This window comes from Giraffa tippelskirchi, chromosome 6, assembly GCF_054371585.1.
Source record: "Giraffa tippelskirchi isolate mGirTip1 chromosome 6, T2T-mGirTip1v1.2.pri, whole genome shotgun sequence".
Classification (NCBI taxonomy): Eukaryota; Metazoa; Chordata; class Mammalia; order Artiodactyla; family Giraffidae; genus Giraffa; species Giraffa tippelskirchi.
The window spans coordinates 5,160,514-5,183,721 of NC_137280.1; the positions used below are offsets into that span (position 1 = coordinate 5,160,514).

The 23,208-nt window shown below is 40.1% G+C and overlaps 1 pseudogene; it reads right to left on the minus strand.

Moving 5' to 3' along the window:
- Window positions 1-6,051: 6,051 nt before the first annotated feature.
- LOC145509424 (solute carrier family 7 member 13-like) lies at window positions 6,052-11,763 on the minus strand (annotated as a pseudogene).
- Between the last annotated feature and the right edge of the window lie 11,445 nt (window positions 11,764-23,208).

The window sequence follows — 23,208 nt, forward strand, 5'->3', positions numbered from 1 at the left end:
TTCCCTTCTCTGGGGGATCTAAACTGAAGATCTTTTGACATTGCACTTACTTAGAAATTACAATCCCGAAACTCTGCTCCCTAGAAAAATTACTGTGTGACTTCTCTACATTCAGACAGTTTGGTTCTCATGCTTCTAAGTGAGCACATACTCTGTACTCTGGGAAATATCCCATCAGGCTTAAGCCACTGTCAAAAAGCTGACACTTAAGCAAAATGGCTTTTCTTTTTTTCCTTTGACTTCATGTACAAGAAACTGAACAAAGCTGCAGTCTGCAGCAACTCCAAGTGACGTTCTCTGAGACGCCCCGTCCATCTTCTAGGTCTAATGGAAAAACAGAAGAGCCACTGACGCACAATTACCAATATTTCCTTCACAACCACATCACTGATCAAGACACAAAACATGGTGTGTGTAAGTAGCGATATCAAGATTCTTGCTTGTCAAGATTTCCCAGGGCTCTTTTTGTCTCCTGGAACACCCTGACATCAGAATCAAAATAATCCAGCTCTAGAGATCACCTGAATATGATCTTCAGGTTTAATTTGTGGGGTTTTTTTTTCTTTCTTTCTTTTTTCTGGAGTATAGTTGCTTTACAATGTTGTATTAGTTTCCGCTGTACAACTAAGTGAATCAGCCCTATGTCTGGGTCAAATAAGTGAGTCATTAACTCCGCTTCAGAGTACAGCAAATAAACCCCTTCTCGAGTTCATCAAAGGAATTCTTGATAAATGGTTTCAAGATGGACTCTTCTTCAAGGAATGTAAGACAGTGATAGTCAGGAGTGATGCAAAGGGAATTAAAAAGCAGAACACTTTCTATATAAATATCCTAGAAGGCCTCATTTTAAAAATATATAATGAAGTATAAAAACTATTTAAAATGCATGCTGCAGTTTTCCTTGAAAGAGGAAATTTTAAACTCTGGCTTTTGCTATCAGCAGTCAATTTGTTTTTATCTTGTTGTGAAATAAAATTTCCCTGAGAAGCTGTATTGATTTATCACACTTGCCTAGTGGGTAACCCACATAATCTTAGGAGAGGCAGATCTCAGCCACAATTGATAAGGAAGATTAAAAAGGTCTCAGTGTGGAGTGGTGTCAAAACAGTGGGCAAAATGACAATATTTAGAATAAGGGAAATGGCATCTCTGCTCTACCCTGGCATAGTCAGACCATATTTGGAAAATCGGCATTGAGTACAGCATAAAAATTTAGGGATATCTTTCCATAAAAAGAGCTGAGTGAGGGGCAGAGAGATGGAAGTTCTTAAAAGCAGCAACTCTTGAATGCCGGAGGAATTAAAGGATAGAAGCCTCAGTGCTGTGAAACGGCCATCACCAAAAAGCTGAAAGGATGTAATGGGAAAGAAAGTTAGACATTCAATAGGTAGAGGTTACATTTCAGCTTCATAGTAGGAAATTGCTTTAGAAAGGACAGAGGTGTCCTGGGGCCTCCTGGTGGTCTAGCGGGTAAGACTCCGTGCTCCCAATGCAGGGCGCCCGGGTTCAATCTCTGGTTGGGGAGCTAGATCCCACCTGTATGCTGCCACAACAGAGAGTCCGCATGCCGGCCAAAGAGCCGGCAAGCATCAACCAAGACTCAATGTAGTTAAAATAAATAAATAAATATCATCAAAAAAAATTTTTTTAAGACAGGGCTGTCCAAAGATAGGATCAGTATATAGGGCATTTGAGTCGCCTGAGAAAATTAGGGTAACAGAACCAATAGGATTTGTATGTAGATTTGTATCTTATATACGTATGTATTCTGCTACATGAGCCCCCAAAGCACTAGAGACCAAGTGGGAGAAACCACGGTCCATGACACAAAAGTGCATTGAAATTTACCCTTTCTCATAAGGTTTATTTGTTTTGCTTTAGAATATTTGTTTGATTTCTGCCATACATCAGCATGAATTAACCATAGGTGTACCTATATCCCCTCCCTCCTGGGCCTCCCTCCCACCTCCCACCCTTTCCCATCCCGCTAGGTTGTTGTTCTTTTTTGATATATATTTAAATTTTATTGAGCTATAGTTGGCTTACAATGTTTCAGGTGCACAGCAAGGCAATTCAGTTACACAAATACACATATATTACTTTTGAAATTATTTTCCATCATAGGTTATTACAAGACACTGACGATAGTTCCTTATGCTGTACAGTAATAAGCCTTTGTTGCTTGTTGCACATCTTTCAATTAGAAATCTAGCATTCCATTCATACTAAGTCAAACAAGTGCAATCAAAATGTCATAATTTTTTTAGTTAGGCAAAAATTCATGTTTTCTAAAATATATGTATTATACATATATATACTTATATATAAATACATATTTATATATAATATATAATTCTATATTATATGTAATATATAACTATATTAAATACATTATATATTATTTATTTTATATATCATATATAAATTATATAAATTTTATAATTTATATATAATTAAAATATATAAATACTTTATATGATATAAATATGTAATATAAATATATATTTTATTTATATATAAACTTATATAAATACATATATATTTATATATATCTCTGTGCGTGTGTGTGTGTGTGTGTATACACACACACACAAAAGCTTTTCCACCACACTTGATAAAGGCTTGAGAAAGAACATCCAACAAAAGAAAAACAAGAGGGACTTCCCTGGGGGCTCAGTGGGAAGGAATCCGCTTGCCAGCGCAGGGCACACGAGTTTGACTCCTGATCAGGAAGGTCCCACAGGCCCTGGAACAAGTGAGCCGGTGCCAGGACTACCGAGCCTGCGCTCTGGAGCCCGTCAGCTGCGGAACCCGGGCCCGCACGCCTCTGCTCCCCGAGGAGAGCCGCCGCGGGGAGAAGGGTGCGTGCCGCACCCACAGCCAGAGAGAAGTCCAAGCAGCAGGGAAGACCTGGCACAGCCAAAAATAGATAAAATTATTTTTAAAAAATGAAAAAGAAGAAGAGATGGAGAAACTGGAGACCATAAGCTAAACGAAATGGGAGCGCTGAATATGAAATTAAAAAAGTGAAACCAACTAGATACAAGTAAAAGATCATCATACAGTCCAGTTGTTTTTAAATATGACTGCTCATTAGAGATATATCTGGATCTCTGGAGAAAAAAGCAATACCTGAGCATTTGAATTTTTAAAAACTCAAGATAATTCTGATATACATCTGGATTTTAAAAAGTGATTACAAGTTTTCTGTTAAATCCTAGTTTTGGTGATACAGAGTTCTTTTATTTTTCTGTTGACCAATCATGATCAGTTCAGTTCAGTTCAGTTCAGTTCAGTCGCTCAGTCGTGTCCAACTCTTTGCGACCCCATGAATTGCAGCACACCAGGCCTCTCTGTCCATCACCAACTCCCGGAGTCTACCCAAACCCATGTCCATCAAGTCGGTGATGCCATCCAACCATCTCATCCTCTGTCGTCCCCTTCTCCTCCTGCCCCCAATCCTACCCAGCATTAGAGTCTTTTCCAATGAGTCAGCTCTTCGCATGAGGTGGCCAAAGTATTGGAGTTTCAGCTTCAACATCAGTCCTTCCAATGAACACCCAGGATTGATCTCCTTTAGGATGGATTGATTGGATCTCCTTGCAGTCCAAGGGACTCTCAAGAGTCTTCTCCAACACCACAGTTCAAAAGCATCAATTCTGCAGCTCTCAGCTTTCTTCATCATCCAACTCTCACATCCATACGTGACCACTGGAAAAACCATAGCCGTGACTAGATGGAGTAATAGTTACATAATCACAATAGAAGGGCTAAATATGATAATCCAAGTAAAGCTTTTAACATGCTTAGCCAACCAAGACTATTTTACTATTCTGATAATTAGAGCATGAGGCCAGCTTTCTCCAATAGTATCTTTATGCGGTCAAGTTGTTGCCTCTTTCCTTTCCTATAACTAAAGGGTGCTCTCGGAGAAGGCAATGGCACCCCACTCCAGTACTCTTGCCTGGACAATCCCATGGACGGAGGAGCCTGGTGGGCTGCAGTCCATGGGGTCTGTAAGAGTCGGACACGACTGAGTGACTTAGCAGCAGCAGCAGCAGCAGCTCCCGTGAAACCCTTCTTCATCCAGACCGAAAGGAAGTTTAAATGCAAGTGAAGATGAAAAGACAGAATCTGTTGGTGATCAAGTTAAGCTGACGTTTCAGACGAGGAGATGGTATAACTTGTGACCTAAAGCAAGACTTGCCTGTTCTTATTTCCGCTGCTAAATCTGACCCTGACTGTGGAAGATGCTGGAATGCAGCGGTAGCTGTGTAAGTAAACAAAGGAACCTCTGCTGAACAGACTTGACAATGTTAGACATGACCGAAAATTTGGTAAAGAATAAACAAAAATCACCTGTAGATCAGTATTAACTATTTACTTTCTGTTATATATTGTAATGTAGATCCTGCCTTTTCTCTCACTGCTAAATCACTTCAGTCTTGTCTGACTCTTTGCAACCCTATGGACTGTAGCCCGCCAGGCTCCTCTGTCCACAGGATTCTTCAGGCAAGAATACTGGGTGGGTTGCCATGCCCTCTTCCAGGGGATCTTCCTACCCCAGAGATCGAACTCACCTCTCTTAAGTCTCCTGCTTTGGCAGGTCGGCTCTCTACCATCAGGGCACCTGGGAAGCCCTCAGGTGGCATTAGTGCTAGATATAATGAAATACTCTCATTATTGTCTTTTTACTTTAAGCATTCTTCAAAAATACGATCTTTAGAAAAGCTCAGGATGGTCTATTATATGACTTCCTAGAAATTATTTATTTCAAATTTATTGAATATTTTGGTGATCTTTAATTTTTTGCTCTCTCAGATAATGTTATGATGGTTGTCCCTGTACCTACAGTTTTCATGTATAGCTCTGATTTTTTCTTAAGTTCATAATACAATAAAAATAGATATTAGCAATAAAAATATTATTTCAGAATTTAAACAAGATCTGAGAATATGTCTAAAAGAATCATATCAAATACAGTCAAAACACTTCATGAGTCTTCCACACATACCAAAATTATTATACCACTCACAAAAATCTTGCAACTATTATGATACTTGAGAAGAGATATTCATTACTTTTCACAATCTTTATGACCAGAGCACTGGCCATAACAGATGTCAGCTTCAGTGAACCATTACAGCTAGCCAGCTGACTGACGGCCCTGACCACATCTATAGCTAGGTTTGTAAATTTATTTTCTACATAATCCAAGTAGAGGGCTTCCCTGGTGGCTCAGATGGTAAAGAATCCACCTGCAGTGCAAGAGACCTGGATTTGATCCCTGGGTCAGGAAGATCCCCTGGAGAAAGGAATGGCTACCCACTCCAGCATTCTTGCCTGGAGAATTCCATGGACAGAGGAGCCTGGCGGGCTACGGTCCATGGTGTTGCAAAGAGTCGGACATGACTGAGCAACTAACACACTACTTGCTTTTATCCAATTTAGCAATCAGGTTGTTCTTACAAGTTCTCAGAATCTTGATTATTTCTAGCGTACAGCTCCCTAAGAGAGCTAGACTGCTGTGAATCAACGCTGATACCATGCATGTGACAACTTCCCACATGGCAGTAACACAAGACCTAAGGCAAAGTGTGTTAGGAGTTTTATATTAAACCTCCCCTAGGTTTATTTCCAGTGCCCCAAGGATTTACTAAAGCAGTAATAACTACTCAAAAGAGATTAGTCCCAAAGGTACTGGCTGACAGCTTATCACAGAAGGTGGCTGCTCCGAGTTCAGTGCTGGTCTGAGGAAATTGCTAGTCTCTCATATTTCCTGTTCCTCATTTTTTCCCCCAAATTTCCTTTTATTCCTTGAATCTGTTGCTCATTTTTAAATATGTTTATTTCCTTAAGATTTTCTTATTTCATTTTTTATTCTACAATTAGGGATCTCAAATAGTTATCTTTTAGTCAAATTTTCAATATGTTCAGGGCCCTTTGCCACCATATATTTTAGAGTTACTTATGATAAATAATGACATTATATTGCATATTAATATTTATCATATTAACTATGTACATTAGCATCCATTAGCATCTATTATTTTAATTGCTAATGTCCTGTATTTCAAGTTTATCATTCGTTATGTCACCTAGAAGAATATTGGAAAATTCACATTGTCAAAGTTTTAGTAGATATAAGCTCTGATTATACAGCATCACTCTGGTGAGAAGAGATCATGAAAAGAATACTAACATTGAATCGGTCTGCATCATATGTCAGCATTATGTATACTTTTCCGTATTAGCAAAAAACATATTACCATGCTTAAATGTGAAACTCTTTTCTTAACCAAAGCACACTCTTTGTCCCCTCAGTCATTTTCAAAAATTACAATAGATTCTCTATAAAATAGTGAAAAGCAAACAACAGTTCCAACTGGTAAAGGGATACGTACATATGCTGTCTTTATTATTATTTACTGTCTTAGCAATTCATGTACAAACCTGAAGAGAGAATTTCCTTGGGTGTCAGAACAGTCAGGTAGGAAATGTTAACCAGTAAATAAACAATAGTTACCAGAAGGAATGCAGGAAATATGTACTTTAGAATTGTCTTTCTGGGTTTCTTTAGCTCCCCTGAAAGACATAATAGAACAAAATCACAACTGGTAAATCTTATGTCTTAAACTTATCTTTAAAATTGTTCCATGTATCAAGTGTTGGGCTGGATTCTTCCTATTCACCGGGGCCACTACCTCCCCCCTCCACACACTAATATACACAAACACCCACAATAGTAACTGCTACACACACCTGCTCCCTTCAGAGCTTGGTGCTAAGTGAACAAAGGGGGGAAATGTCTTCATTTCTCCCATATATGGTAAAATTTCTGAGTTAAAGGCACAAGAATGAAAATGGAAGCTGAGCCCATAAGACCCTGTGGGTTCAGAGTCCCCCTGAGCCTTCAGTCTTCTCTGTTGGGTACTAGGCGCTGAGTTTGAGTAGTGGGAATACAATGGTAAGCAAAAACAAACAGGAAGCTCAACCTCTCCTATTTCCTGTTCCTCATTTTTTCCCAAATTTCCTTTTATTCCTTGAATCTGTTATTCATTTTTAAATATATGTTTATTACCTTAAGATTATGAGAAGAGCTATGATTAACTCAATGACCACAAAAAGAAAAGTTAAAATAGTGACTGTGATAAGTGTCCATATAAAAGAGAAAGTGCTGTGAAAATATATGATAGTTTGATGGTCATTTTTGCTATCTGCGTTACGGGCACACCAGCTTTCTTTCAGTTCCTCAAAAATGTATTCCCTGTTGCCCTCAGCCCATTCTCTCATTGCCCTTTTCTAGTTGCCTAATTGACATTAACCCTTCCTTCAGCAATCATAGTTTCTTCTGGGAAAACAGGAGCTAACACTCTCCTTGTTGTTGTTCAGGTGCTCAGTCATGTCTAACTCTGAGACCTCATGGACTGCAGCACGCCAGGCTTCCCTGGCCTCCACTATCTCCGGAGTTTGTCAAACTCATGTCCATTGAGTCTCATTCTCTGTTGCCTCATTCTCTTCCTGCCTTCAGTCTTTCCCAGCATCAGAGTCTCTTCCAGTGAGTTGGCTCTTCACATCAGGTGGCCAAAGTATTAAGAGTTTCAGCTTCAGCATCAGTCCTTCCAATGAATATTCAGGACTGATCTCCTTTAGGATTGACTGGTTTGATCTCCTTGCAGTCCAAGGGACTCTCAAGAGTCTCCTCCAGCCCAACATTCAAAGGAATCAATTCTTCAGCCCTCAGCCTTCTTTATGGTTCAACTCTTACATCTGTACATGACTACTGGAAAAACCATAGCTTTGACTAGACAGACCTTTGTCAGCAAAGTGATGTCTCTGGTTTTTAAAACATTGTCTATGTTTGTCATGGCTTTCCTTCCAAGGAGCAAACATCTTTTAATTTCATGGCTGCAGTTACCATCTGCAGTGATTTTGGAGCCCAAGAAAAGAAAAGTCTGTCACTGTTTCAATTTTTTCTCTAACTATTTGCCATGATGCCATGATCTTAGTTTTCCAAAGGCTGAGTTTTAAGCCAGCTTTTTCACTCTCCTCTTTCACCTTCATCAAGAGGTTCTTTAGTTCTTCTTCGCTTTCCGCCATTAGGGTGGTACCATCTGCATATCTGAGGTTACTGATACTTCTGGCAGTCTTGATTCCAGCTTGTGCTTCATCTGGCCCAGGATTTTGCATGATGTACTCTGCATGTAAGTTGAATAAGCAGGGTGACAATAAACAGCCTGGACATACTCCTTTCCCAATTTTGAATCAGTCCTTTTTTCCATGTCCAGTTCTAACTGTTGCTTCTTAAACTGCATACAGGTGTCTCAGGAAGCAGGTAAGGTGATCTGGTATTCCTATCTCTTTAAGAATTTTCCACAGTTTGTTGTGATCCACACAGTCAAAGACTTTACCATAGTCAATGAAGCAGAAGTAGATTTTTTTTCTGGAATTCTCTTGCTTTTTCTATGATCCAGTGGATGATTCTTCTGCCTTTTCTAAATCCAGGTTGTACAACTGGAAGTTCTCAGTTCACATACTGCTGAAACCCACCTTGAAGGATTTTGAGCGTTACTTTGCTAGCATGTGAAATGAGTGCAATTGTGCAGTAGTTTGAACATTCTTTGTCATTGCCTTTCTTTGGGATTGGAATGAAAACTGACCTTTTCCAGTCCTGTGGCCACTGCTGAGTTTTCCTTTTCTTTGTTTTTCACTTCTCTTCTTTTCTCAGCTGTGTGTAAGGCCTCCTCAGACAGCCATTTTGCCTTCTTGCATTTCTTCTTCTTGGAGATGGTTTTGGTCACTGCCTCCTGTATAACGTTATAAACCTCTGTCCGTAGTTCTTCAGGCACTCTGTCTATCAAAACTCTCCTAGGCCAACAAAACTGTCCTATTTACATTCTCACAGCATCTGTGAAAAGAGTAAAAGAGTCAGTCAGAAGTACTCTTTCCCTGTAGACTCCTAACCTTTCCTTTATGCCAATATTCAGTGCAAAAGAGATCATGATTTAGCATTTATATATATAATAATTTTCTAGGATACTCTTATTCTAAATACTGTCCCATTTATGACACCATCTGCCCCAGTCTTACCATTTTCTGAGAATTCTCCCTGACATAAAGAATTGAACATTATCGCACTGTGTACACAGTGTGACTCTGTGCCCGGGTAATAGGTAGCAGGACCAAGCACAGACCTCTGACTCACTGGAAGCCTATCACTGCCAGTACAAAAGATTTATTGCAAAGATTTGAACCATATGTCAACAAAGCTGAGAGAACCAGGAAAAAAGCACTCAGTGTTTGCATAATAGGCAACTGATAACTTTAATTTTTAAGTCCTAGAGCTTCCTTAATTTCTGTTGTTCCTGAAGACTGGTTGCCCAGGTCTTCCTTGAAATGCAGCATTGTTCTTCCAGCCCGTTTCCTTTTGCTTGTGGATTACACTCTCTTTTGGAAACTTGGTGATTTTCTTTCATAATTCTCTAGACTTCCTCTGGCTTCTTTATCAAATCCTCTTTCTCCATCTACCGCCTAAAAGTTGACATTCTCCATCGTCTGTCTCCGATCCTGTGCCATCTCGCTCCACCCCACTCCCGGTGCTTGCCCTAACAACTCTATTGATTAGCAGGCTGGCGAGGTGGAAACAATTTGGCAGTTACCTAAGATTGTGTGCCATGTCTTACACACATCTGCACACTTCTGGTCTCCACAGCTTCACTCAGATTTTTCTACTGTTGGAGTTTTGGGGGGTTCCCATGAAAATTGCTACCTTTTCCACTTGATGACATAGCAGAAGGTGGTTTTACCTTCTACTCAATTTCCATTGTAATTGTATTGTTCCCTTACAGCCACTTAATATATACTGTCATATCATTGCTTATTCATAAGTCACAGAACTATAGTGATTTTAAGCAATAATGCCTGTTTCTCAGATGAAGCAGGGTGAAGTGCAGAGAGTTAAGGACACTTGCCACAGCTAGGAAGTGGCGGAAGTCAGACCGCAAATCTAGGGAGAGCCTCTTCTGCTGCTGCAAACCTCTTCGGTGGAAAGAATGCATCTTACTCATCTTAAGGCACTAATAAGGGCTTTGAAAATCATCAGTGTTTCAAAAAATACCTGCTGACAAGAGAGTTAATAGATGATGGAAACATCAGTGACTATAGGGGGTCCTAAAATTAAGGAAAAATTTTTTTCAGTAGTAGAGAGTCTGCTTCATGTTTAAATGTCCAAGAAAAAAAACGATAAAAAAGGTTGAAGTTGAGAAACATGATGTAATTAAGTGTGAAAGTTTCCTGAGGAGGTGAGAGGGAAAGCGTACAGGTGGAGGTCAAGGGGAGATGCCAAGTCACTTCAGTCATGTCCGACTCTGTGCGACCCCATAGATGGCAGCCCACCAGGCTCCCCGTCCCTGGGATTCTCCAGGCAAGAACACTGGAGTGGGCTGACATTTCCTTCTCCAGTGCACGAAAGTGAAAAGTGAAAGTGAAGTCGCTCAGTCGTGTCCGACTCTTAGCGACCCCATGGGCTGCAGCCTACCAGGCTCCTCCGTCCATGGGATTCTCCAGGCAAGACTGGAGTGGGATGCCATTGCCTTCTCCGGACTTAAAATGGAGAGAGAACTTTTATCCTGACACTGAAGGGAAGAGTATTAAATCTGACCTTAGAGCAATCAAGGAAATCTATGATTCTATTCTTTTTAAAAACACTTAAAAGCCTGAATGTGCCACACCCACCTATAACACAAGCAAAGTCTAGCATTGGATTATTCTTAGATTCACAGTTTCATGAAAGAGGAATATTTCCACACCCTTAGAATTCATCCATTAATAGAATAAAAACTAGATTGGCATGTAAGTTCCCAATCTGTTATCCCAGAAAACAAAGCTGAAAAAGAGAAGTTATTCAAGAAAATAAGTACTTTGGAATAACTGGAAAAAAATTGCAGAACTGGCATATTCTGATCTGATTTGGAAAATAATAAAGAAGAAAAAATTATTTAGTTTACACAAGACACAAGATATAATAAAAAATGTGCACTTCACATTGTCCGCAACAAGTCATGGCTTGAGATTTGCTTTTCTCAAGGTATTGTTGGTTACCTGCTGTATACATAAAGCATCCCCCACCTGAATATGCAAAATACCCTTGGAAGATGGCTTCTGTCAACTGGGATGCTTCTGGATACTCAGCATTGAAAGAGTTCTGAAATAATTCTAGCTTCTCCTTCCTCCCTTTCACCAGCAACACTACTGCACTTAGGGAAATAAGGCCGAGCGTGGCCATTTTCAGCATGAGGCTGCCTATCTGAAGCCAAGTCACCTCTCTCACACCACGAGAACTCAGAATTCCCAGTGCCAGACATTTCTTTGGCAGCTTTGGAGCAGAGCAGCTGGGATAAAAAGGCTGGATGCTGTACTCAGCAAGAAGCGGAGCCTGCCTGGCAGCGAGCCCAGCCCTCAGCCCAGAAAGGTGGTCCAGAGATTCAGAAAAGAGATCACGTTGCCAAAACACCTCTTGAGAAAACAGTAGTGAGCTCCACTGCATGGGAAGGTCACACCTATCTCTGCTGAGCGGAGAGGGGTCATAAAAGACCACAGGGCCCAGTCAACCTGGATGCACAGGGAGAGCCCTGGATTCATGCACAAGGACTTCAACACTGCTTCGAGGGCCACAAAAACGTCTGCTCCAATTATATCAGCAATTCGAAAACCCCAGCAACATCCAAATACTCTCTTGAGCTGTATCTTCCTCTCTTTATCCATTGTAACAGAATTTTTAAATTCTGTGTAAATGACAATTGATGACTTTTCCTGCCTATTTTGGTAGAAATGATGTCATGGATTCTCTGAAATAAAAGAGTGCTGCCCTTTTTGTTCCACCTTTGTTAAATAGAGCCTATGTTCAGTCATTAACAAAATAATGTGATGCATCCAGGTAAAATATTGTTAAGATTTCTTGAAAGGGTTTTTGTTTGACTTTTTAAAAAATTATCATCAAAATAATACATTCAGATGGAAAACAATTTCGGTAAGATAGGTATTACAGCCAAAAGCAAGGGTTTGCTACTCTACTTCACCCCTTTCCAAACATATTCCCAGTTTTTTCCTCTGGGAACAGCCATTTAGGAGTGTTTATGGTTCTGGCTCTTCTTGGTGGTTGCTTCCACTGTTCTTCCCTGGTGGCTCAGATGGTAAAGAATCCACCTGCAATGCAGGAGACCCAGGTTCCATCCCTTGGAGGAGGGCATGGCAACCCACTCCAGTATTCTTGCCTGGAGAATCCCATGGACAGAGGAGCCTGGTGGGCTACAGTCCACGGGGTCGCAAAGAGTCAGACAGGACAGAGTGACTAATACTTTTTTTCTTCCCACAGCTCTAAACAACACGGAAACTTTTACTCATAAATATCTCAACTTCAGACAGTGTCTGCTGACTTCCTCCCATGAACACTGAGGAGTGGGCTCACTGTCCTCTCACTTACTCTACTCCTCCCCCTCCCATTTTTTTCCACCAAGCTTTCAAGAGACCAAGTACCTACCTTTCATTCATTTTATAGAAACAAATTAACAATGTGAGAGAGTGAAAGACCCTAGGACATAAGCCTGTCCCCTAACCAGCCATCATTCTGGTGGCCTGGGTCACATGCAGAAAGATGAGGTCAGGAAAGACAGGAGGAGGCCTGTCCGCCTGGACAGAAGGAACGAGAGTCTTGAACATCTGAGCAAGGCCTGAGCTTTAAATAGCTCTTAAATACGTTGACTCTACAATGCAAAGTGTCATCCCAAGCACCTCTAAAGTCTCTAAAGCTTGGAGGACACTCCCTGCCTTAGACGTAAATTATTTCCAAATTATCCTTTAAGAGTAAATGAAAATAAAATTGTTTATGTTTTTGCTTTGGTTGCGGGTAAATGGCTGTTTTCTGGCTGATTGCATCTGATTCACCAGAAAGCCCAGTAACAACACTATACAGATCTCAATAAACACGAGCAGGTTCACAGCCCAAATGAAAGCATGCCTCCTCTTCTGCCCTGGAGAGAAGGACCTAGAAGTGAGGGAAGGAGACTAGAACATTCACCTTAAAATAGAATTACAGTATGTCAAATAATCACACACAGAGAGACAAGTATTGCATGATTGTACTTAAATGAGGTATCTAAAATGGTCAAATTCATAAAGTCAAAGAGTGGGATGCTGGTTACCACGGGCTGAGACCAGGCGGGAATGGGTAATTATTAATCAGAAGTCATAAAGTTTCAGCCAAGTAATATGAATAAGCTCTAGAGATGGACAGCATTATAGCTATAGTCAACAATAATGCACACTGAAAATTTAAGAGGAAAAATCCCATGTTATGTTCTTATCACAAGAAGATATTTTAAATGAGCGTAAAATATAATTTAACTGATGGGGAGAAAAAGGTGGGAACAAAGCAGAAGCAGGGGACAGGGTCAGCCAATGTCCTGCCACCCAGCGTCCCACCTGCCTGCTTCCAGGAGAGACAGCGAGTGAGCCCACGCCCCGTGTCCCGGCTTCCACAGCAGGAAAGTAAGACTAGAAAAAGAAGCATGACCCCCGGCACCCCCACAAATAACAGTGCAGTAGCTTTGCACGGTGTTAACTACACATTTGACTATGCTGAACTACATTTCCCAAATTTGTCAGTTAAAATGAACCATAAGGAAGAATTCTTTTTTTTTCTAATTTTTGCTTGTTTGTTTAGTTGACTGTGCTGGGTCTTAGTTGTGGCATTTGAACTCTTCAATTGCGACATGTGGGATCTAATTCCCTGATCAGGGATCAAACTCAGGGGCTCCAGCTTTGGGAGTGTGAAGTCTTAGTCACTGGACCACCAAGGAAGTTCCCATAAGGAACATTCTTGAGTAAGATTTAGAAAACAGAAGGGAAGCAGCAATCATCTTGATGTGTCACACTGACAAGGAAGCCCTCCTTGACCAAACTTAAACAAGACTCCTTTGAGCCCTCATCCTTTGGTTTGCTGAGCACAGTTTAGCAAGAATACCCACACTGCTGCCATCTAATCAAGTTCCTCTTAGTTTTTCTGCATTCACCGACCCCCTCATCCTGTGTGTGGGCTAAAATCCCCACATGTCTTTGCTGTGTTTGGAGTCGAGTTCAGTTCTAGACCGAAGTCTCTTTCCCCTACTGCAGTAGCTTGAATAAAATCTGCCTTGCCATTTGTAACCAACATGCTAAACAATTTTTATTTTACAATATACATTGTGTTATAGATGATGGCCTACTCCTTTGCTGTAATTGTTGTATATCTGTTAGCTTATCTCATTAGCATGAGGTGGTAAGTAAACCTGTAACTCTTCCACTTTCCCCAAAGTCCTCCTTCAGCTGTTCCAACTTCTGGGTCTGGTGCATGTTTAGTTCCACCAGAAAGAGCTTCAGCGAGATACTCACGCCATCAAGGTTAATGTTAATAAAACTGACAGATTTCAGTTTATCCTTGTGAGCTCCAGCGTGTTCTTGCTCTCCTTCACTTTTACACCCACTATCCCTTCTGGATGACCTGAACTTCAACTTCCAGCTGCAGACTTGAGGACTAGAGACGATATAATCAGTCTTACTAGAGATGACATAATCAGCTCCCACAACTAAATAAAGTCAAATCTCTTTAACAAGCAAATCCTCTTCATTTTCAAAGCTAGAAATAGAGATTCAGATATGGAGGCAGATAAAGAGCTATAGACGGATCTATACATAGATCAAATAGATGTAGTTGTAGGTACAATTTCCTAGAGGTTCCATTGCTCTGATACAAGGAGCAAAAGGATATGCCATTTCACGTATCCTTTGAGTTCAGTAGTATTCAAGTATGTCAGTCACTCAGCAGTAAAGAATCTGCTTGCCAATGCAGGAGACTCGGGTTCAATCCTTGGGTCAAGAAGATCCCCTGGAGAAGGAAATGGCTATCTACTCCAGTATTCTTACCTGGGAAATCTCATGGGCAGAGGAGCCTGGAGGGCTATAGTCCGTGGGGTCACAGGAGAGTCAGACATGACATAGCAACTAAACAACAACAAATGTCCGTGACACTGAAAAATGTGAGTGTAAAACAAGAGACTTGGGCTGGGGTATCAAGCCCCATTCCTGGCATTCTCAGGACTAGCAGAGATTCTCCAAAGACAGGGGAAGCTCCCTGTGAAACGGGATCCCTGAGTAGGGATCCATGGTGCATATTCTTGAAGATTCCAGGTGGGCCTATGCCATTAAAAGGGGAGTGAACTGATAGCAGGGTCACTGGCACAGCTCCTCCGGTCCTCTGAGAATTACCTTCTGCACAGCATGTAGCTGAGCTCAGTCCTTGGACAAAAACTCTGGAAAGTGAAATGAGAAACTTTCATGACCATGCCATTTCAACACGTGACTCAATAAACAGCAACGGGAGTTGCAAAAAGCAGAGACTCAGAGAAGAGGGAAGCAAAGAAAAGACATTTTGAAAGACTAAATTGTATAGTGAGGTGCCATCCTGAAAGGTTTTCAATGTTTTTCCTGTTTATTTTTCTTTTTCTTTAATTGCGTTCTAAGAGAAGATCTGTCATGATGACAGATCTAAGGGTGTCAGTCTTGTTAAACGTGTATCAATAGCTCAATTGTACAGATATGCAAAAATGAGGCTCATAGAAGGGAAGGGACTTGTGCAATTCATATGCCTCTGTGTTACTCCAAAATTTATGTTCTTAATACCTAAATTCCACTGTTTGTGGAATTAATTGTAGAATAAACTTTACTGTTTATAGAATAAATTCCTGATTTATTCATTTTTTAAATAATTTTTATTGAAGTGTATGATGGTGATTGCAGCCATGAAATTAAAAGATGCTCACTCCTTGGAAGGAAAGTTATGACCAACCTAGACAGCGTATTAAAAAGCAGAGACATTACTTTGTCAGCAAAGGTCTGTCTAGTCAAGGCTATGGTTTTTCCAGTAGTCATGTATGGATGTGAGAGTTGGACGGTGAAGAAAGCTGAGCGCCGCAGAATTGATGCTTTTGAACTGTGGTGTTGGAGATGACTCTTGAGAGGCCCTTGGACTGCAAGGAGATCCAACCAGTCCATCCTAAAGGAAATCAGTCCTGGGTGTTCATTGGAAGGACTGATGTTGAAGCTGAAACTCCAATACTTTGGCCACCTGATGTGAAGAGCTGACTCATTTGAAAAGACCCTGATGCTGGGAAATATTGAGGGTGGGAGGAGAAGGGGATGACAGAGGATGAGATGGTTGGATGGCATCACCAACTCGATGGACATGGGTTTGGGTAGACCCCGGGAGTTGGTGATGGACAGGGAGGCCTGGCGTGCTGCGATTCATGGGGTCGCAAAGAGTCGGACATGACTGAGCGACTGAACTGAACTAAATGAAGTGTATTTGCTTTACAATGTTGTGTTAGTTTCTGATGTACACAAAAGTGAATCAGTTACACATATACATATAAATATATATATACTCTTTCTTAGATTTCCTTCCCATTTAGGTCACCACAGATCACTGAGTAGAATCCCCTGTGCTGTTCTCGTTAGTGAGCTATCTTATACATAGTAGTATATATAAATCAATCCAAATGCCCCAATTCACCCCACTCCTCTTCCCCCCTTGGTAACCATAAGTTTGTTCTCTACATCTGTGGCTCTATTTCCGCTTTGCAAATAAGTTCATTTGAACCATTTTTCTAGATTTTACATGCAGTCGATCTTATATGATATTTATTTTTCTCTTTCTGACTTACTTATCTCTATATGACAATCTCTAGGTCCATCCACATCTCTGAAGATAGCACTATATTTTTCCTTTTTATGTGTCAGTCATGTCCAACTCTTTGCGACTCCGTGGACTGCAGCACGTAGGGCTTCCCTGTATTACCCTTGATTTAAATGTAAGTGCAGTAGTCACATCATCAGATTGAAGACCCCACATGTCTATTCTTCCATAAAAGCAACAAAATTCTGAAAAATGTGTCAAAATCAACTTTTTCTGTACTTCAGAATCTAAGTCAACAACTGTCACAATCTAGGGAGAATTTAAGAAAAACTTCTGCACTTTAATTAATATAATTGAGTTTGTGGGTTTTAAGTTTGGCCTATTCCCATCCTCCCTCCCCTAGCTCCAAGCCAGCCTTGAAAACCAACAGCTCTGAAATCTTGCAGCTGTAAAAATGAGCAATGTTGCAGCCACTGGAAATTGGTAAACCAGGAGCTCCTCAAAGAGCACCATCTCCAGAGCATTCTCCTCAGTGTACCTGTCTCTTGGCTCCTTGAAAATACTCCATATGCAGGTCTTGAAAAAATCCCTCTCAGCAGAATATTTAACACAAACAATCAACTTCAATTTTGTTTAACACAGAAATAGCCTAAGGCAGCAATGCCAGTTTAGGGGGTGAGAGGGACAGGGGAAATCCCAGCCTAAAATTTAAAAGGAAGATCTGGAGGAAGAGACGTCCAGAAGGGCGTTTGAAAAGTGCCAATGTATTTGTAAATATCTCGAAGGCCATGTGCACATCCAGGACTGTACAAATGCCCAGAGAAGATCTGACAGGGCCCCAAGTTCTCACTTTTTCTGACACTGAGGCCCTGTGAAAACTAGAAACGAAGCCTAAGTTAGATTAATAATTTGCCTGAGCATAGAAGGAATGCCTTACCCTACACAGAGCTCCTTACCAAAGACTGGAAGACTTACTAGTCCCAAGCACTTATGGAATCTCTGATCAGTCATTCAGTTCAGTTCAGTCGCTCAGTCATATCTGACTCTTCATGACCCCATGGACTCCAACACGCCAGGCCTCTCTGTCCATCACCAACTCCCGGAGTCTACCCAAACTCATGTCCATTGAGTCAGTGATGCCATCCAACCATCTCATCCTCTGTCGTCCCCTTCTCTTCCTGCCTTCAGTCTTTCCCAGCTTCAGGGTCTTTTCCAGTGAGTCAGTTCTTCGCATCAGGTGGCCAAAATATTGGAGTTTCAGCTTCAGCATCAGTCCTTTAAATGAATATTCAGGACTGATTTCCTTTAGGATGGACTGGTTGGATCTCCTTGCAATCCAAGGGCCTCTCAAGAGTCTTCTCCAACAACACAGTTCAAAAGCATCAATTCTTCAGTGCTCAGCTTTCTTTATAGTCCAACTCTCACATCCATACATGGTTACTGGAAAAATCATAGCTTTGACTAGATGGACCTTTGTTGGCAAAGTAATGTCTCTGCTTTTTAATATGCTATCTAGGTTGGTCATAACTTTCCTTCCAAGAAGTGAGCGTCTTTTAATTTCATGGCTGCAGTCACCATCTGCAGTGATTTTGGAGCCCCCAAAAATAAAGTCTCTCACTGTTTCCATTGTTTCCCCATCTATTTGCCATGAAGTGATGGGACCGGATGCCATGATCTTAGTTTTTTGAATGTTGAGTTTTAAGCAAACTTTTTCACTCTCCTCTTTCACTTTCATCAAGAGGCTCTTTAGTTCTTCTTCACTTTCTGCCATAATGGTGGTGTCATCTGCATATCTGAGGTTATTGATATTTCTCCCAGCAATCTTGATTCCAGCTTATGCTTCCTCCAGCCCAGCATTTCTCATGATGCACTCTGCATATAAGTTAAATAAGCAGGGTGACAATATACAGCCTTGCCGTACTCCTTTTCCTATTTGGAACCAGTCTGTTGTTCCATGTCCAGTTCTAACTGCTGTTTCTTGACTTGCATACAGATTTCTCAGGAGGCAGGTCAGGTGGTCTGGTAGTCCCATCTCTTTCAGAATTTTCCACAGTTTATTGTGATCCACACAGTCAAAGGCTTTGGCGTAGTCTACGAAGCAGAGGTAGATCTTTTTCTGGAATTCTCTTGCTTTTTCAATGATCCAGCAGATGTTGGCAATTTGATCTCTGGTTCCTCTGCCTTTTCTAAATCCAGCTTGAACATCTGGAAGTTCACAGTTCAAGTGATGTTGAAGCCTGGCTTAGAGAATTTTGAGCATTACTTTGCTAGCGTGTGAGATGAGTCACTAGCTGACTACTAAGCACACCTCGTAAAGAATTCAGTGACTGCACACTAGGGCATACAAATTTTTATTTGTTTCTCAGAGCTGCCACAATAAAGTACCAAAACTGAGATGTCTTAAAACAACAGAAATGTATTGTCTCGTTGTTCTGGAGGGTAGAAGTTCAAAATCAAGGTTTCAGTAGGGCCACAGAATCTCTGACCGCTCTAGGTGAGAATCCTTCCTATCTCATCCAGCCTCAGGTGATTTCCGGCAGTCTACAGCATATCCTGGTTTGTAGATACAGGACAACAGTTCCATGCTCTTTTCTCCCTGTGTCTTCTTTTCCTCTGTGTCTTTCTTGTTCCTTCATAAGTCAAATAAATTTTTGTTGAAACTGGACATTTTTGATAAAATAAATGTCACAATTCTGCAAATCAGATCCCTCTTCCCCAAAGTTTGTTGTTGTTGTTATTGCTTCCAGGGTGTGTGTGTGTGTGATTGTTTAATCACTTTCATAGACTAATTCTATAAAATTCATATTATGGGTTGAATTATGTAACTCCAAAAGGCAGGTTTAAGTCCCAATACCTGTTACCTTAGAATGTGACAATATTTGGAAATAGAGTCTTTACAGAGGTAATTAATTTAAATGAAGTCTTTAGGGTGGGCCCTAATCCAGTATGACTAATGTACTTTCAAACTGATGAAAAACAAATGAGTCCCAAATAGAATAAACTTAACTAAGTTTATACCCTATTACACTGTACTCAGACTTAGAAAGACATAGACAAAGGATTCTTGAAACCATCAAAAGAAAAATACTCATCATCTATATGAAATTCTCAGTAAAGTTAACACTAACTTCTCATTAGACACTATGGAGGCCAGAGGCAGTGGAACAATACAAAGTTCTGGGAATGGGAGGGGAAGACTGTCAGGGAAACTATTCCTCAAAATTGCGAGAGAAATTAAGATGCTATAAGACAAACAAATGCTGAGGGAATTCACCATTACCAGTTCTATGAGAATCTTTCAGTCTAAAATGAAAAGACACTAGAGGGTAACTCAAATCCACATGAAGAAATAGATTACTAGTAAGGGTGAATACACAGTTAAATATAAAACATAATATAATACAATTTTTGTAATTTTTTTCTTCTCCTATCTGATTTAGAAGACAACTACATATTGCAATTAATATAAATTATTGTTGATGGTCTTATAATGTTTAAAGGTATAATTTGTAAAACAATAATATCACATAGAAAAAAGAAAGGAATGGAAAAATTTCTCCGTTAGAGAAAAATTTCCATATACTATTGAAATTAAGTTAATATTAATATTAATCTAAATTAGATTGATTTAAGTTAAGGTGCCAGTTGTAATCCTCAGGGCAAACACTAAGAAAACAACTTTTTAAAAAGAATAAGCAGAAAAGAGAATTTAAATGGTACACTAGAAAATACCTACTTCACACAAGAGAAGGAAGTAATGGAGGAACAGATGAATAAAAAAGACATATACAAAACAAACAGCAAAATTTCAAACATAACTCCTACCTTAACAGCATTTACAGTAAATGTGAATAACTAAATGCTATGATCCAAAATGTAGAGACAGATAGGATGGAATTTTTTAGTGATCCAATTAAATATGGTATATAGAAGATAGTAAAATTCAAAAACACAAATAAGTTAAAAGATAGAAAAAGATATATAATACAAATAGTAATGCAAAAAAGAGCTGGAGAGATTACACTAATAAAAGACAAACTTTTAAGAAAAAATTGCTACTAGATTGGAGAAACATTTTATAACAATAAGAGAACTAAGTTACAAGAACAAATAATAATTACAAAAATCTAACAACTGAGTCCCAAATATATGAAACTAAAATCGACAGAATTAGAGGTAGGAACAGAAAATTCAATGATAGTTGCTCTTGAGAATTCCCTGGGGGTCCAGTGGTTAGGAATCCTTGCTGTCACTGCGAAGGGCTGGGGTTTGATCACTGCTGAGGGAACTAAAATCCCACAGACTACATCATGTGGCAAAAAAAAAAAGAATTAAAAAAGTAAATAGCTGCTCTCAAAAAATTTATAGAAAAACTGGAACAAAAATCCGCAAGAATATGTATAACTTAAAAAATATCATCAACCCACTTTATCTATCTAACACCCATCATCAGCAATATGCGTAAATATTTTCTACCACATATGGAACATTTTACAAGATAGATAATATGTTAAGTAATGAAACAAGCATTAATAAATTTAAATGGACTTAAGTCATACAAATGGAGTTAAGTTAGAAATCAAAAACAGAAGGAAGCTACAGCAATCAAGACTGTGTGGTATTGGCAAAAGAAGAGACAAATAGATCAAAGGAACAGAAGAGAGATCCCAGAAATAGACCCCCGCAAACTGATCTTTGACAAAGGAGCAAAGGCGGAGAAAATAGAATCTTTTCAACACATGGTACTGAAACAACTAAACATCAAATGCAAAAGAAGATAAATAAATCCAGACACAGAGTAGACATTTTTCATAAAAATTAACTCAAAACAGTTCATAAACCTAGATATAAAACACAAAACTACAAAGCTTTTAAGGACAACATAAGAAAAACTCTAGGTGACCTTGGGCTTAGTGATGACTTCTTAGGCACAACAACAAAAACATAATTTGTGAAAAAAATGTGATAAATTGGACTTTTCCAAATTTAAAAACTTTGGCTCTGCAAAGACACTGTTAAGACAATGAAAAGACTAACTGAAGACTGAAAGAAATACGTGCAAAATACATGTCTGATAAGGTACTACTAACTACTACTACTAAGTCGCTTCAGTCGTGTCCGACTCTGTGCGACCCCATAGATGGCAGCCCACCAGGCTCCGCCGTTCCTGGGATTCTCCAGGCAAGAACACTGGAGTGGGTTGCCATTTCCTTCTCCAGGTACATGTATCCAAAATATAGAAAGAACTCTTAAAACTTAGCAATAAGAAAGCAAACAACCCAACCAAAAAGTGATCAAAAGAACTGATAAGCTGCCTTATTAAAAGGTATGGCAAATAAGCATATGAAGAGACACTCCACACTGTACATCATGAGGGGACTGCAAATTAAAGAAAGACTACATACCTTTTAAAATGGCTGAGATCACTGAGAGCAGCACTAACAATACCAAACGTTAGTAAGGATGTAGGCAATAAGGACTCTTATTTATTGCTGGTGGGAATGCAAAAGCGATACAGCAACATTGAAGACAATTTGGCAGTGTCTTAAAAAACTGAACATTGGCTTACCATATGATCCAGCAACTGCACTCCTTGGTATTTACCCAAATGAGTTGAAATTAATGACCCGCACACAAAGTTCTATCACAACTTAACTAAAACTTGGAAGCAGCCATGATGTCTTCAAGGGTGAAAGAATAAACATCTGTGATAATATTAATGGAATATTATTATGTTGTACACAATGGAATACCATTCAGCAGTTAAAATAAATGATAAAACATGGAGACATCTTAAATGCATATTGTGAAGTGAAAGAAATCAATTCAAAGACACTACAAGCTACTTGATCCCAACTGTTGAAAATTTAGCTAAGCTACTCCATGGTAGTGCTGCCTTGACCTCCAATTTTGGGGGCACGAAACTTGTAGGAGCCTTAAACTGACATCAGCTCCACATGCCAGAACACTGCCCAGATAACAGCCTGCAGAGGCATGAGAAAATCTGAGTTCCCAATATGACTTCCCAAAAGCCCTTGTGATAAACTCTCACCCCTCCTCCCAGGGCCTTCCTCTGTGTGCTCCTTAGATAAGACAGCTGCGGAGCTTATCAAAGCCCCATTCCTCTTGGTCTGAACGGACCGATCTGGTTTAGCTGGAAACCCTGAAGCACTCCACCCATGGACCTTAAAAAAAGCCCATGCCCCACATCCTGTCCGTCTCTCTGCCTATGCCCTGCCTTGACCTCCCCATACGGGCCCCCAGTGTATGCGGTGTACTTCCTTCATGATCTACGAGCAATAAACTTCTCTATTTCAATTCCCTTGTGGCCTCTTGCCGAGCCAGGGCTCACCATCTGTCATCGCGAGACTCCACAAAAGCTAGTTTAACAAAGGCACAACAGTTGGCACCTGGAAAAGGCAAAATTACTGAGACAGTAAAAAGATCAGTGGCTTCCAAGGATTTGGAAGGAGGGAAGGATG